The following is a 15,169-nucleotide window of genomic DNA, read 5'->3' as shown; positions in this document are numbered from 1 at the left end:
ATGTCCATTACCACCTTTAATTAGGCTTTTTGGACAAGCTGCTGAGCCTTTTGGAAAAGAAAAGCGTGGATCTTTGCCAATCTAGAATTAAAAGAAATTTGCATTAGAATTACAGGCACTTAACTGTCTGCAGTGCTTATTCTGGGGAATAATGCACTTCCAATTTTTCTGAAAATACAGAGGAACTGCTGATTCCTCTCTCTCTGCTGCAGGAAGCCAAGGGCTGGGAGAAGGTGGCCTTTGTTCCAATATTGTAAAGGGGCATCAGGACAGAGGAGGCTATTTTCCTTTCCTGATTTTCCTAGGGTTTTTTTTTTTTCCTGCATGGAAAAATTTAAAAAAATTAAAAAAAAAAAAAAATTAAAAAAAAAAAATTAAAAAAAAAAACCCAAGCAATTTTTAAATTGCATTTTTAAGAAGTTGTATGCTTCAAATAAAAGTTCCAAGTCTGGCTCTCTTAAAAATGTCACTCTGGACTATTTTCTGCTGGACAGAGAACATCCTCAGACATCAATGGGAAGTACACTGACATCATTAGGGATGAATAAATTTGAGACACAGATAGAATTTTTTCATGGAAACACCTAATGTGACAATGCCCAAGGTTCTCAAAAACACAGCAGGTACCAGGTGAGGAATGAAAGGGATTCAGTGACCCAGACCAGAACTGATGCCTGTTCTGCATTAAGTAATCAAGAAAGAGTCCATGTGAACAGACTGGAGAGATCTCCAGATTTAACCCCAAGCCTCAGCACTGTTTTCTATCAGTTTCACACATTTTACTGTTGTGTTCTCATTCTGCATCCACAACTGTGCAAAGTCTGGGAGTTTTTGTTCTTTCAGAGTGACACAGAGGCAGGAGGAGATAACTAATAAATAACTAATGCAGGTTATCAGACTCTGTAACATCAGGATGTTCAGATGCTGGGGGAAGAGAGGACTCTGTTAAAAGAGCTCAAGAGGAGGAAGCATGAGATGGTGGAGCTTTGCAACTTCCTTAAGCTGCTTAGCTCCAGATAAGGAGCTTATGCAACTTTCTTAACTCTGGAGAACATCCAGCAAGTGATGGCAAACAGTGTTCAGGTTAGGTTACATTTGGGACAGACACTTCTGCCCTCTGACCAAGGGAAGAAGCAAAAAAACCCAAAAAAAAACTGTCCAGGAAAAGTCAGGTACAGTTGAGTAAACATGAGTTCCCTATTTTTTTTTTCCTTGCTGTTTCCCTTGCATGGCTTGGGGAATGGCACAGTAAGCCCAGCTTGTGAGCCAGAGGTTATTTCACATTTCTAAGTGGAGCCTGACTATGAAGGAGCTGCTTTGTGCAGGTACTTCTGCAAATAGAGGAGTTTCAGAAAGGAGTTTGAGCACTGCAGCCATTCACACCTACTGAGGGCTGTCCAGATTCTTCAGGAAAATAAACCTGGGACTAAACCTATCAACCCACACTGGGCCTTGTCAAGGGCATTTATGGGACAGGATGGGGACAGGGTCAAAGCTTGAAGGACTTCCAACAGGCTTGAGTAAATTCCAGCCAAGCTGGGAATTGATGAGTAACAAACAGGACAGAGACACTCCAGTCCGCTTGGCAGGTGCTGAAAAAAACATGAAAAAAGCTTGGAAAAGTCCTTTCTCTCACATCAGTGCCTCCTGGAGAGGCAGCAGGTGCCACCAGGAGCATTTCCAGTGGTGTCACACAGCAGGTCAGGGCTCAGCAAGCACTGCAGGGGCTGGCGCCACTCCCTGCCCAGCCAGGGGCTTGGGGTTGTGATTCTGCAGAGAATTAGGAGTTTCCCCATCAAGATCACACTTATTTCTTATTTCAGCTGTTTTGTAGGAGGGCAGATCTGCAGAACAACTCTCCAGTCTCCAAGTGCACCTGATGAAACCCTGGAACTTTCTGATCTTGGGATTTTAGTGTATTCTGTGGCAGGGAAGAACCTGCTACAGAAAAAAAAGCGCCAAGCAAAATCCACAATCTCCTACTCCAGGAGAAGAGGGCGTGAAACTCTACTTATCCTTCATTTAACAGTCGCAGAAGAACAGCACTGTTAGATGCAACACCTCTTCAGTTTACATTTGAAGCTTATCGAGGAAAAGAGATGCTCAAGGAGACCATAAACCACAGCTTTTACAAACACTGCTCCTTACCGGGGCCACAGCGATTTTTATTTTCTTCAGCAATAGCAAAAATAGTCAATGTGAGATTCAAAATCAAACAGCTACAAAAATTATAGTGAGAAATTGAAGAACTGCAAGATCTATAAACAGATTAAGTTCCATGACTAAAAGGAAAACTACCATGTGTATGCAACCACTTCAGGAACTGCATTTGATTCTACAAACTCTCTGCCAGTCCCCTCTAAGGCTTCATTGCTTTTTCTACTATAATTTCAACAGGATTTTTAGACCAGGAAAGATGTGACACAATCAATGACAGGAATAGCGCTGTGTGAGAATGCAGCCCCTCAAAAATGGGGGAGAAGAGGAAAATAATTCTGGTTTACATTAATTTAGCTCCTTCTAGGACAAAAGCTGACTCTTGCTTAGTCAAGGGTAGAAAACAAACAAGTCAATGCCCAAGAATGGGAAGGGTTACACATGAGCAGCTGCCCCTCACCTTGTCCAGAAGGATAAAAGGATAAAAACCCATTAAAGTGCATTTCCCCTGCAGCCAGGCAGTGATGGCACAGAACTCCTGGGGGCTGAGAATGCAGCCCTGGGCTAAGACAGCTCCAGGAAAGCTGGAATTCAACTCCAACACACAAAAACTAAAGTTTTCAGCATGAATTTAGCCAGGCAACTTCTACCACTTTCACAGAAAGATATCAGGGCAAGCAAATGTAGTTTCATCTTCCTTCTTTCAGGATCAACGATGCGATCTTGAGTCTAAAACAACAAACCATTTTCTGTGGGGTGGAAAGCTCAAATGCAAACAGATGCTTTTCACACACCACTGACAAACACAAAGCTCTGCAGCATCCAGAAATCTTTATCCAGAGGAGGTGCACACTGCTAAAAACATGCACTTGAATGTTCAACTGATGCAGCTGCAGGACCACAAACCACAGAAACCTGGGGTCTTCTACTCATCTTAACAGGTGTAATAAATGCCAACCACTCACTTCGTGATTTTTGGAAATTTAATAAAAAGAAAAATGGTTATATAAAAAAATTAGTAATACACATACAATAATAAAAGTTAAACAATTTAGAGTAGGACAATTTATGAGACAATAGGAGCAAAGAAGGTAGCCCGGGACTACCGTCCCTCTCCCTTCCAGACAAAGGCCAGGAAGGAGAAGGGCCCAGAACAAAGAGAAGTTTTCCTTTTTAAGCCTTCGGTTTATGACTATTCATATCTTACGTAAAACAAGTAATTTTCAGCCATTTCTTGTCACAAAAGCTTTCTGTTAATTAAAAAAACGCATGGGAGTATACGTCCTTGAGAAAGTTGGGTTCTGTGGATAAGAGGCCATAAATTCTTCTTCACTAGAAGGTTTAGGGGCCTCTGTGAATGTTATCTCTGTGCTGAGGAATTTTTCTTCTTGAGCAAAAAAAATATCACACACATACACAGCTTCTATTGTACTACAAGTTATTGTTAATTACAAAACTACATTCACTATATTATTCAAATGTTAATACAGCATAACTTTTCTACCTAGCATATTACATATAGTAAATATCTGCGTAGAGCCACACAATATGACTTTTTCATAACAGGGGAAAGGAATGCACCTCTGCTGGGGCAGATGCTAATGGTTCTTCATCCTGTTCCTTTGGGGCATTTGTTTTTAAGAAGGGAGAACAAGGCCACTGATATGATTTAATTGTCCAGCAGCCTGTTCCTAGAGCACACAAACCTCAGAGGTAAAGAGGTGCTGGTGGTCAAGCAGTGACCTGGCAGAAATGTTCCTAATTACAGCCTGCTTCATAAACTACCCTAGCAAAGCAAACATGCATCTCCAGCCTTTTCTTTTTATTGTCATTTACAAGCTACACCAACACACCGGGTTGAGATGTTAAATAAATAACCCAGGGTGCTGCAGAGAGCTCTCCTCCCACTCTGCTTTGCCCACACAACAATCTGCACCACACTCACAGCAGCAGCAGGCACCACAAATTCGCTATTAAACAAAGCAGAAGTCATCACAGGAATGCTGATATTTTAGTCATGAGCTTTTCATGCACCACCCAGGACCACACCAAGGGCTATTATCTGCTGCAGCACCTCATAAAAATCAAGTATCCCCCCAACTCTGGCAAAACCAGACCCTGTTTTTATGGGTTTAGAAACCAACTATCCTCAAGCAGTAGGACAGATGGACAGGGGGGACAGACACATCCAGGTGACAGCACTGAGCTTTAAGAAGGCAGGATAAAATCAAAATATTTTGCAATATCCAGGGAAATAAACAGTGGTTTCTGCAACACCCATACCACCTGAATTTGCTGCTTCCTCCCTATAAAATACTCCACAGTAATATGTCATTTAAACAGTATTTTTCATCTTGCACACTTTACCAGGAATGCTAAGAGATGCCAACTTCAACAAATGGAATGTCTTCAAATGCAGAGATGCGTGATCCTTCTGCAAATGAACTATGAAAATCTGTATGCTTGCAAGCTGAAGAGAATTTATCATTTACTGATCCACCCTGGATTGGATTAGACAGGAATTGCTCCTTATGTAGTCAAGTACTGCAGTACATTGGAAATTACTGTCCTGACCTCAGCACAAGCAAAAGGCAGGCTGGACATGCTTCACATTAAGCCAGACTGTGGAAAACCAGTTGATTTTCCCCACCAGTTTACTCCAACGAGAGGTTTACAGCTAAAAACAGCTGTAATTTATTGTATTTTACATTTCACAAAAGGCCTGAACATGTTGAGCGGTAATACTCTTCAGAATTGTCAAGGCCTATTGAAGTGAAATATGCTTCCCACATCAGGAACACAGCACTGAGATTTCAGCAGTGCTAGAAAAGCAGGAGGGTTGTTTCTGGTTTTTTTTTAAAGAGTCAGTCACAAAAAACAGGACTAGTGAGAGGAGTGTTTTTAGAATAGTTAATACCAGAGTAGCTCATTACCACTTATAATGTTGGTGGAAAAGGAATCTGGATTTAACCATAAATTTCCAACGAGGCTCAGACCACTGTTTCAAAACTACAGTCAAATTCAAGATCTCTCAATTCTCTGTTAAAATTGAACGTACAAGGGTGTCTTCCCTCAACCCTATATCTCAAAACCAAAGGAAAAGGATAGAGGAATAGATCTGTAGGAATTTGCAGGAGACCTGCCCGTACCTGCTGCCTCTTGCAGGGCTGTGTCCATCACCCCTCACTCTGAGTAGCTCTAGACTCCACAGGTTCCTTTGTGCACTACACCAGTGACTTCCTAGGGTTAAAAACTGCTTTATTTAGTGTTCTTCATTGAAACCCGGTGTGGAGGGACTGATCTGCACCAGCTGAAGCAGTTCAGCCATTCTGGACTCCAGACAAGCTGGGATCAGGAAAGCAGAGACAGCTGCACACACACACCTGGGAGGGCTGCAGGAGCCCTGCTCCATCCTCAGCTCCTGCAACTGTGGAAAATCAGGGAGCACAAAGCTCCCCAGGGCCTCAGGGAGGTTGGTGGCACCGTCTTCTAAATCAGATTTCACTTACACAAAGGTTTTTTCCAGCTCTTTCCTGCTCCCACCTATTCGCTCCTTGCCATAGCAGCCAGTGCTTCCCCCTCAAACTGCAGCTCAGAAATGCATTATTTGGATTTTCCAGCAGCCAAGCACTGGCTGACAAAAAGAACCTCCCAGACAGGTCTGGTCACCCCTGCTTTTCTCCTCCTATTGCCACTCACTCCAAAGCCTTTTACAGCTCATTTTCTGGGAGACCCCAGCCTGGCAGCTCTGCAGTCAGGTTTGGAGCACTCCATGATTCAAACACAGATGAAGTTCCTCCTGTGAGCAATCAGGATTAAGAAAACACTAAAATACATGTCCAGGTTTCCAACCCTGGCTGTTCCCATTAAATGAGTTTCTTCAGAAGAGCTGCAGGTGGGATTGTCCAGGGCTGAGCACAACTTCAGTAGCTCCGACTGCTGCTTCCCCCAGCTGGAAGTGCAACATCTCTGCCAGTTAATTAATTATTCCTTAATTAACAGCTAAAATTTTCAACGGAAAAATACCTGGATGTTACAATTTGGGAAAAACTCCCACATCAGCTATGCCAAATGCAAGTATTAATTATTTTAATGAATACTCTTATACTTTCTTACATTTAAAAAGTGAAACTTTAAGGGTATAAAACTAACTGCTCTTTAAAAATAAAGCCAATGCTATAAACACTATAACCTGCCTTTCAACTGGTATTTTCTCACACCAAATTTCAACATGCAGATTTTAACTTTACACCAATAAAATACCAACTAATTCCATTATTTCATCAGCTGCCCACCACCTTCACTCTTCACTCAAGAAGACTGAGAATCCATAAGATTTTTGAACTTGTGCCACTTCCCCTCACTTTGTATTAAGTCTTTTCTTTGTATTAGACAGCACATTAAAAAAATGAATCTATATACACTAATTTCAGTTGACTGTAGTCAAAGCTCAAATGTTTTTTGTTTCCCCTTCCCACTTTTGTTACCTCAACAATGCTCTCCTGTTGAAGGGCATCAGCTCTGATCTGGTTTTCATCTCAGTGGACAAGAGAACTGTGTGGCTTTTTGAGCTCTGGATCAGAAAAGTCCTTCCCAGCTCATGCAAACCTGCAGCCTTTACCTAATCTTTTCCTGGTCAAGGCACATTACAGAGTATCACTGATAATGACTTAATTTTTTTCCTGTAATTAATTTTCCTATAAAATATGGACCATCAAATCTCCACTAAGAAGTTTGGACTACAATTCTAAACAGCTTCACTAAATCAAAGGTGGAGATGTTGGCACAGGAGGGAACTGCAGCTCTTCCAATTTCATTTTTCTGCACTCCAGTTGTTTTTCAATGGGATAATCACTAACTGAACTATCCCTGGTTTGGCTGAGAGAGGGAAACTTCAGCTGCAGAGATGCAAAACAAAACAAACAAATGAAAATACCTGAAAAAAGAACTGCTGTCACTGAATATCTATTTTAAGGGCAAAAGCAACAGAGCACCAAGGCAAGTCCATTTCCAGAGCCAGTTCCTGTGCCACACTCAGTTTTGAAGAACCAAAACATTAAGTTCCTAAGCTTCTTCAAACAAAAGTTAATTTCAGAGTACCCTGCTGTTTAATCCATCTCGACATCAACCATGCACAACAGGAGCTTAAGCAATGCTTGCCTCACACAAGTCTCTTAAAAAGTCATTTCTCATCACTTGTATCTGCAGTAGTGTTCAATGCACGCATGCATCCCATGGGACTCCAATCCACCATTCCCTGCTTTCCCAGCACGAACTGGGATGTCATGGATTTGACAGCACAACAAGACAGACCTAGCTCCAAGCTGAGCACCGAGAAGGATGAAAAATTACTTTACAGATGAACAAACTTCCCTTTTTCCTTGATTTTCTAGTAAAGCAAGACCAGGCTGGTAATTATTTCTCAAGTCATCCGAAGTCAGGAGGGATCCTGTCACCTCCAGCCCCAGTCACTGCTGATCACTGATGCCTGCCCTGTCCCTGCAGGCTTGCTGGCTCCTCACACCACTGTGAGGACACAAAAAAATCTTGTTTGCAGACCGCAGTTAATCTGTGTCTTCTGGTATCAAAGTAAATCCTGATAATCACTTCCATACATATAAAACCACTGGCTTATGTCACTTGTAAGACTCAGCCTCTTCCAGGAAGAGCAGTAAAAAGATTGAATCTATTTGCAGAATCCTCCCGTTGCTGTACCACAACAACATTAAGATGTTCTTGTGGTATTGCAATGGGAAAATTCCCACAAGAAACACCACCACAACATAAACATAAACAACATCAAAGGCAGCGAGGCTCGCTCAGAGAAAAAACAAACAACCAAACCCACCGCCCCTGCACAAGCGGTTGGAAGCTTTTCTTTGTGGGTGGAAACTCCAACAGAAGCATCATAGAAAAGTGACAGGAAAATATGGCATCGCTCCTTAGCTACGGTGACGTGATCTTCAGGAATTTAAAGAACAAGTTGTTTAGGCAGGTCCATGTATCACACCCAGCTCAAGGATCTCCAGCCAGCTGGATGCATGCTCGGATTTCTGAACAAAACCCCAACTTAGGTCAGCAGCACTGGAACTGAGTGACAGAGCAACAGGAATCACCAACCAGAGCTTGCCACCACCCCACAGCAGCTCCAAACCCCCCAAACCCAGTGGTTTAACTTCCATAACACAGGAAAAACCCCAAGCTTCAGATCAGCTAAACAAACCCTACCTGTTCCATTCATTGAGGCGCCATCCACAAAACCCACTCTGGAAAATCCCCACTGCCAGATCCTGTGCTCCGAGCAGCACTTCCCACTGCTCTGCTCCCAAAAAACACCACTGCCAAAAAACACCACTGCCAAAAAACACCACTGCCTAAAAACACCACTGCCTAAAAACACCACTGCCAAAAAACACCACTGCCAAAAAACACCACTGCCAGCTCCAAAGCTGCAGCTCAGCCATCCCCTGCAGTGCCAGGCAACGCCAGAGGGAGAGATGGAAGCAGCAGGACCCGGGTGCTGTGGGAGCCCTGGGGAGCAGGGAAGGGCGAGGGTGGCAGGACAGAGCTCACAGCACCCCGTGCCTTTGGCTGCAGCCCCAACACCAACTCCACACCATTCCGGCAAGAGCTAAACACCTTCACCAGTCATTCCCCTCAAACGCCAGATTCACTATGGGAAGCCTCTTGCATAATAAACAACTTTTGGAACAATTCCACATGGGGTACACACTTTCAGTGCTTACAAGTTCAGTATTTCCATTCCTGATTTTAGTATTTTGTTCATAATTTCCCATACACGTTTAAAAAATACATCACTGAACAAGCCTGGCATGCAGCTTAAGCTAGAGTTCAAGTTTCTCTAGCAAAATACAGCAGTCAATACTTTGGAAAGTTTCTTGTTGTTCATAAGGTCTTGGTTTTGATTTTTGCACTCACAATAAAAATGCTGACATTTTTTCCCCTCGTGTAAAACACGCACCTTGAGGACAGCTAAAAATCAGGATAGATTCTGTGTGAGTGTCAGTGGCACCAGTAAGGAAATCCTGACTGACCAGTTCCCACCCAAGGCTATTGCTGGATCATTCCCCAAAAAAATGGTGCTTGGATTTGGGTTAATCACAGCCAGGCACCACTGGACTGGCAACAAGGTCACACAGCACGATGCTGGGGACCAGCAGGGAGCCAGCCAGGTACGAACCACGAACAGAAAGTTGCAAGAGAGGAGGCAGATCAGTGGTTAGAGAAGGAGCAGCAGATCAGTGGTTAGAGAAGGAGCAGCAGTCAGAGAAGGAGCAGCAGAGCAGCGGTCAGAGAAGGAGCAGCAGAGCAGGCGAACCCTGCGGAGGCTGCCCGGGGAGCGGAGGAGCGGCTATGCCGGAGCTTGGCGGCCAGCTGGCTCTGCCGTGCCCCGGCTGCCGGCGAAGTTCCCCCATCGCCGGGCTTCCGACAAACCCGAGCGTGCGGAAAGGGCGAAATTCTCGTTCGAGAGGGAAAGGGAAAAGGCTTTTTCATGCGCCTTCACTGATGGTGCGGGGTTGTTTCAAACCAACACCGCAGATCCCCACCGACACCAGGGCTGGGGGCGAGCTGCCGTACGCGCCTTCTCGCGTTTGAGACAATTAGCAATTGATTAAAAGCAAAGCCAGAGCCGCCCAGCTTTAGAACTTGAGCAACTCCAGACACAGAACAATTCTAGGAGGGGAAAAAAGCCCAAACCCCGTGCAAGCACCCAGACCAGCAGCAGCCGCACGCTGGGCGCCGCCGGAGCCGGGGCGCATCCCCAGCCCTCGGGAGAGCCACGGGAGCCCGGCGGAGCCCTCGCCCCAGGGACGGGCGGATTGGGAAGGGACAGCAGCTCCCCGCAGGCAGCCGAGGAACCTCGCAAATGCCACCAGCCAGGATCACCCAGGCAGGCAGCGGGACCCACCGAGCGCCGTGCCCGGCGCTGCCTCCCCCAGCCCGGCAGGGACCCTCCCGCGGCTCCGTGTCCCCGGTGCCCGCTCCCCCAGCCCGGCTCCCCGAGGGATGCGGGGGGCTCGGCGCTCCCCTCAGCCGCTGCCCAACTTTGTTCCCCGAAGTTGCCCACCTGCAGCAGAGCCCCTGCAGCCGCCGCAGCGCTGCCTTTCCCCGCGGAGCCAGCGCTGTAATCCTGCGGCTCCCGGCGCCTCTGCTGGAGCGGCGCTGGCCGCGCTGCCGGCGGCGGGGCGGGCCCGGCGCGATCTCCCGCCCACCGCCCCTCGGCTCCTCACGGCTCCTCACGGCTCCTCACGGCTCCTCACGGCTCCTCACGGCTCCTCACGGCTCCTCACGGCTCCTCACGGCTCCTCACGGCTCCTCACGGCCCCGGGGCTGGACTGCCCAGCCCGGCTCAGCCCAGCCCAGCCCGGCCCAGCCCAGCCCAGCCCGGCCCGGCTCAGCCCAGCCCTGGCGCCGGGGATGCTCCGCTGGCGGCGGCCGCGGTTCCCCCGAGAGCCCCGCCGGACCCACCCGCTCAGGATGGATGCGCTGCCGGGGAAAGTTGAGGCGTTATGGCTTAAATAAAAACTCCATCTCGTTTCTGGGCTGGAAGCCCAGGGAAAGAGTCAGGTTCACGTAGGTCTCTGTGCAGGAGCCGGGAGGAGGTTTTATTGGATCTGGCCCTGGCTGATCGCAGCATTAGAGCTGTGTGGTGTAATTAAGGCTGAGCAGAATTCCTTTAAGTCCCTTTTTTTGTTTTTTTTTTCTTCTTCCCTAGCAGGTAGTACCGAATTTGCTGAACCCTGTATTATCTTTCAGCATCCCAAAGCACAATGAAGTGTATGTTATAATAAAGTGTGCATTACGTCCCTGTGCCTCAGTTGAAATCCAATTTTGCCAGGGATGATTTTGTCTTCAGAGCCACAGTGAAGTGTTGATGTAAGAGAGTCAATCAAAGCACTACAGAACGATTTGGGTGGAAAGGGACCTTAAATCCCATCCAGTGCCACCCCTGCCATGGCAGGGACACCTCCCACTGTCCCAGGCTGCTCCAGCCCCAGTGTCCAACCTGGCCTTGGGCACTGCCAGGGATCCAGGGGCAGCCACAGCTGCTCTGGGCACCCTGTGCCAGGGCTGCCCACCCTCCCAGGGAGGAATTTCTTCCTGATATCTCATCTAACCCTGCCCTCTGCCCTCCATCCCTTTTGAACAGTCTCTCTCCATGTTTGCCATGGCTCCTTCAGGCTCTGCAAGGCCACCCTGAGGTGACCCCAAAGCTTCTCCTGTGCAGGTGAGCAATGCCAGCTGTGCCAGCCTTTCCTCCCCAAAGCTTCTCCTGTCCAGGTGAGCAATGCCAGCTGTGCCAGCCTTTCCTCCCAGCTCTGCTCCATCCCTCTGATCCCCCTGTGCCTCCTCTGGGCTCTGCAGCAGCTCCAGCTCCTCCCTGTGCTGGGACCTTCCCAGAAAGGATAAAGGATGTGAGGCCTGTCCTTTTGTACACAGAGGAGTTCTGGACAGGGTGGTGATGCTTTGCTGTCACGGCACAAGGAGGAAGGACAGGAGGAAAACAATTTGCTTCTTCAGCAAATAAGATTTAAGTCCCTGCCACCTCCGTTTCCCTTTCTGTCCAGTTGTGTCATGAATTATTGAAATGTGCTGGCTGGGATACAGTGACATCTCCTCTGGGGATGGCAGAGACTTGACACAGCATCTGTTGACCCTGTTGGTGGAGGAGCCCTGACCTGAAAAGATGTCCTTACTTTTCTGTTTATGTGCAGATCTATAGCTAAGAAATGTCCAGCACAGAAGTGTAGGCACTTCTGTAATGAAATGTGGAACTGGTCTGAGGAAGGGATGTCAAAAAATAAATTAGCTCAGAAAAACAAGATGCATTTTTAATTGGCAGGGTGTGATGAAATAGGACTCGTAGAGATGATGGAATTACAGGGATTTAATGGGCTACCATGAGCTGAGCAGGGAGATTTGTACCAGCAAGCCCTGGCGTGGAGCAGGAGGGTGCTCTCAGCCTGTTTGGAGCTGTTGTAGCACAGTCTGATAGCCCCACCACATCTCTGGAACTTCACTTTGGGTTTTTTCCTGGAAGGTAATCCTAACTTTCAGTTATTATTTCACAAAGCCTTTGCCAGAACTGGGGTCTAGCCTGAGTTCCCCACAAGCTCCAGCTCAGCTCAGAGCGTGGTGGCTGAACTCCTGTGTGGGGCAGTGGCTGAGCACGGGGCAGGAGCAAGCCCCAAATGCAGATTTGGCTTCCTCAGAGCTCTGCTGGTCACGTATTCACACCACCAGAGTCTTACGAGAGCTGACAAGGTCGGGGACCTGTGGCACAGCTCTCCACATGGAAATATCAGCTTTAGCTGTGCAAGGCCAGCGTGAGAAGGATAGCCTGTATTTTTGTGCTTGACTGACCCCAGAGGCTGTTCAAATTTTGAAAATGCATCCTGCAGCTTGCCTTGCCTGGTGTCCTTTGTCACCTCCAGCCCAGCCCCATCTTTGGACTTCTTTGGCCAACTAATATATTTTTTCAATTTCAGTTAAGTCAGGGACTTCAAATTCCTATCACAGGTATCAAGTTAGGCCACATAAAAGATGCTTTTATTTTAAGTTTGTCAGAGAGGCACTTTATGAGATTGTGAGGTTGAAAAGATGACTCTAATCTCCAAGATGACAAGTTAAAAAGGACAAAACCCACACTTCCCCTCACTTATTTACCAGCAACCCAGGCATGCAGAAATAGTGGGTTTGTAAGTGCTTTCCCTGTATTCATTTCAGAAAACACAGCAAAGCTGCAGTATCACCATGTACTTACTGAAGGGAAGCAATTTGCAGACAGTGAATTCTTTGAGGTTACCTGGAATGTTTTCACACAGCCCCTGAGCCTGTGCTGCCCTTCTGCTGTCTGGGGCTTCTGAACCCACTGCAATATTCACATTCAATAATAACAACTTAATTGCCAGTTTCACGCTCCTTCCAGCTAATGATTTTTTGTTTTTTTCATTTCCACTTGTCATTCAGACATCACTGTCGACAGCTCTCTGAAATTACATGTGAAGAACAGCAATGCTTCTAGTCTAGTGTTGTCTAATTAATGCTTCCTAAGAATCAAAGTGGGAAAAAAAGCCCTGCGCAGGTGTAAGCAGGTACATGAAGATGATATTTAAACTTCCCAATTAATAATTTGTTTTGAAGGCCTGGCTTCACCCTGTCCATCCTGATGGCAGCTGGTGTAGACCTAAATTATCAACTCTTGCTCCTATTAACTACACCCTCTCACTGTTCTCTGCTTTAGTTTATGTCCATTTCCAAGCAATTTTTCCATGTTCGTGTTTTCACCACATGGGTTGCCCATATAACTTTTGTGTCCTGCTTTGACAGACCTTGTTTTTCAAATTTTAGATGGGAATTTAGCCACCAGTAACAGACTCAGATACACTGTAAATTCCTCCAGAAAAGAAAATCAATCAGTGCTTTTCTCCCAGCTGCTTTATCTTTTGAAGAGTTTCTCTTACCACTGGCAGAAATACCAAATAAGTCACCTCAGGTTTGATTTGTAAAACATCTCTAGGACATGGCCAAAGTGGGATCTTGCCAATGGGGCTCAATGGACCATTAGTCTGGTCTTACCACTGACAAGCACTATCAGTTTCAATTAACTGAAGCAGCCACTAGAAAGCAGAATATTAAAAATAAATTCAGAACCTGTTGCAAATTTAGTTTCCAGTCCTTCTAGGTGTAAAGGTTAGAGCAGCCCATCTTTTCCAATCACACTTTCAGGCATAAGAGTGTCAATGGCAAAAATATATGGACAAAATATAGGATGCAGTTAAATGAGTAGAAAATCGACTCTTTCCCGTTATGGGATTCTTATTTAAAGAGAAATGCTTAATGTCAATTTAATCTTCCTAATTTTTAAGTGATGTTTCCCTCCTTAAGCTGACACTGATACCAACTAATCTGAGGCCTTGATCTGCAGGCACAGTTAATATTGTGCATTTCTTTCAGGATCGAGGTCAGCTGTAACAGCTGGGGGGTTTTTTTGGAATATCTGTACCACAAGCCCTGGGGAGATTCCTTGGTGTGGTGGTGCCACAGGACAAGCTGCATTCACTGCCTTGCCTGCTCCATGGTCACCAACACTGACCCCAACATCAGCCATGCTCCTCGTGCCCATGCCAGCTGGATTTTGCCCCCACTTTGGATAATTCTGCTCTCCACAGGCCTGGGAGACGTTATCTTAAAATAATTCTGTTCTCAGAAGCAGCCAGCACAGCTCTGGTCCAATTTCACTGAATTCAATGGTAACACTTCCTTTGGCATCGAACCCAATTGATTAAATCACCGAGCATCTTAAAATTCCCATTTCATTGCCTCCATGAGCTGCTGCTCGTGCTAATAAATGGAGAGTGCAACTGGTGTTGGGAGCAGCAGGAGAGCAGGGCCGGAGGGGGGAGGCTTAATGAGAGGCCCTGTCTGTATGAAGGAAATTAATTCTGTGGCTGAATTAAAGTGCAGCCCTGGAAGCTTTGCCCTGACAGAGCCTGCATTAAGGGTTTACACCTCTGTAATAACCCCAGTGGTGTTCTGTGGATGCAAATGTCCCTAATGCAGGCAGGACCTGCAGCAGGCCACAGTGACTGTTCCAAAACCCATCAAAGAAAGTGGATTTTGTGCAATTGTGCTGGAGAGCATCGCACAGAAAGAAAGTGGTAATAGGAAGGTTAAGTGCCCAGCGAGTGCAAACTGATATACAATATCTTGAAATCACAGAGAAAGAAAATTAAAATGGGGAAGTGATTTCACATATAGGTAGATGGAGGCATAAAAGCAATCTATGAACTCCAAGAGGGAGAGCAATGAGAGTGGTGCTGTCAGATGTGCAGCCTTTTGCCCATTAGAAAGAAGTGATTGAAGGCTAATTCCAATAAACAGGCAATTTTAGTTTTGTCATTATTTCAGGGTTGGTTTTTTTTTGACTCTGCTTTTGTGTGTCATTGAAATATTTGTGTATTAATAGCTACTCATTTTAATAGCATTA

At 46.0% G+C, this 15,169-nt stretch overlaps 1 protein-coding gene across 2 annotated transcripts in view; it reads right to left on the bottom strand.

Moving 5' to 3' along the window:
• CNTN3 (contactin 3) overlaps positions 1–10,476 on the bottom strand; it is a 100,151-nt gene extending 89,675 nt beyond the window's left edge. For both annotated transcript variants that reach the window (XM_063411679.1, XM_063411680.1), the window contains exon 1: positions 10,247–10,476. The gene's annotated coding sequence lies outside the window, so the exon portion shown is untranslated. The remainder of the gene's footprint in view (positions 1–10,246) is intronic.
• Between the last annotated feature and the right edge of the window lie 4,693 nt (positions 10,477–15,169).

This window comes from Prinia subflava, chromosome 14 (assembly GCF_021018805.1).
Source record: "Prinia subflava isolate CZ2003 ecotype Zambia chromosome 14, Cam_Psub_1.2, whole genome shotgun sequence".
Taxonomy (NCBI): domain Eukaryota; kingdom Metazoa; phylum Chordata; class Aves; order Passeriformes; family Cisticolidae; genus Prinia; species Prinia subflava.
This window is presented reverse-complemented; position numbering and strand designations above follow the sequence as displayed.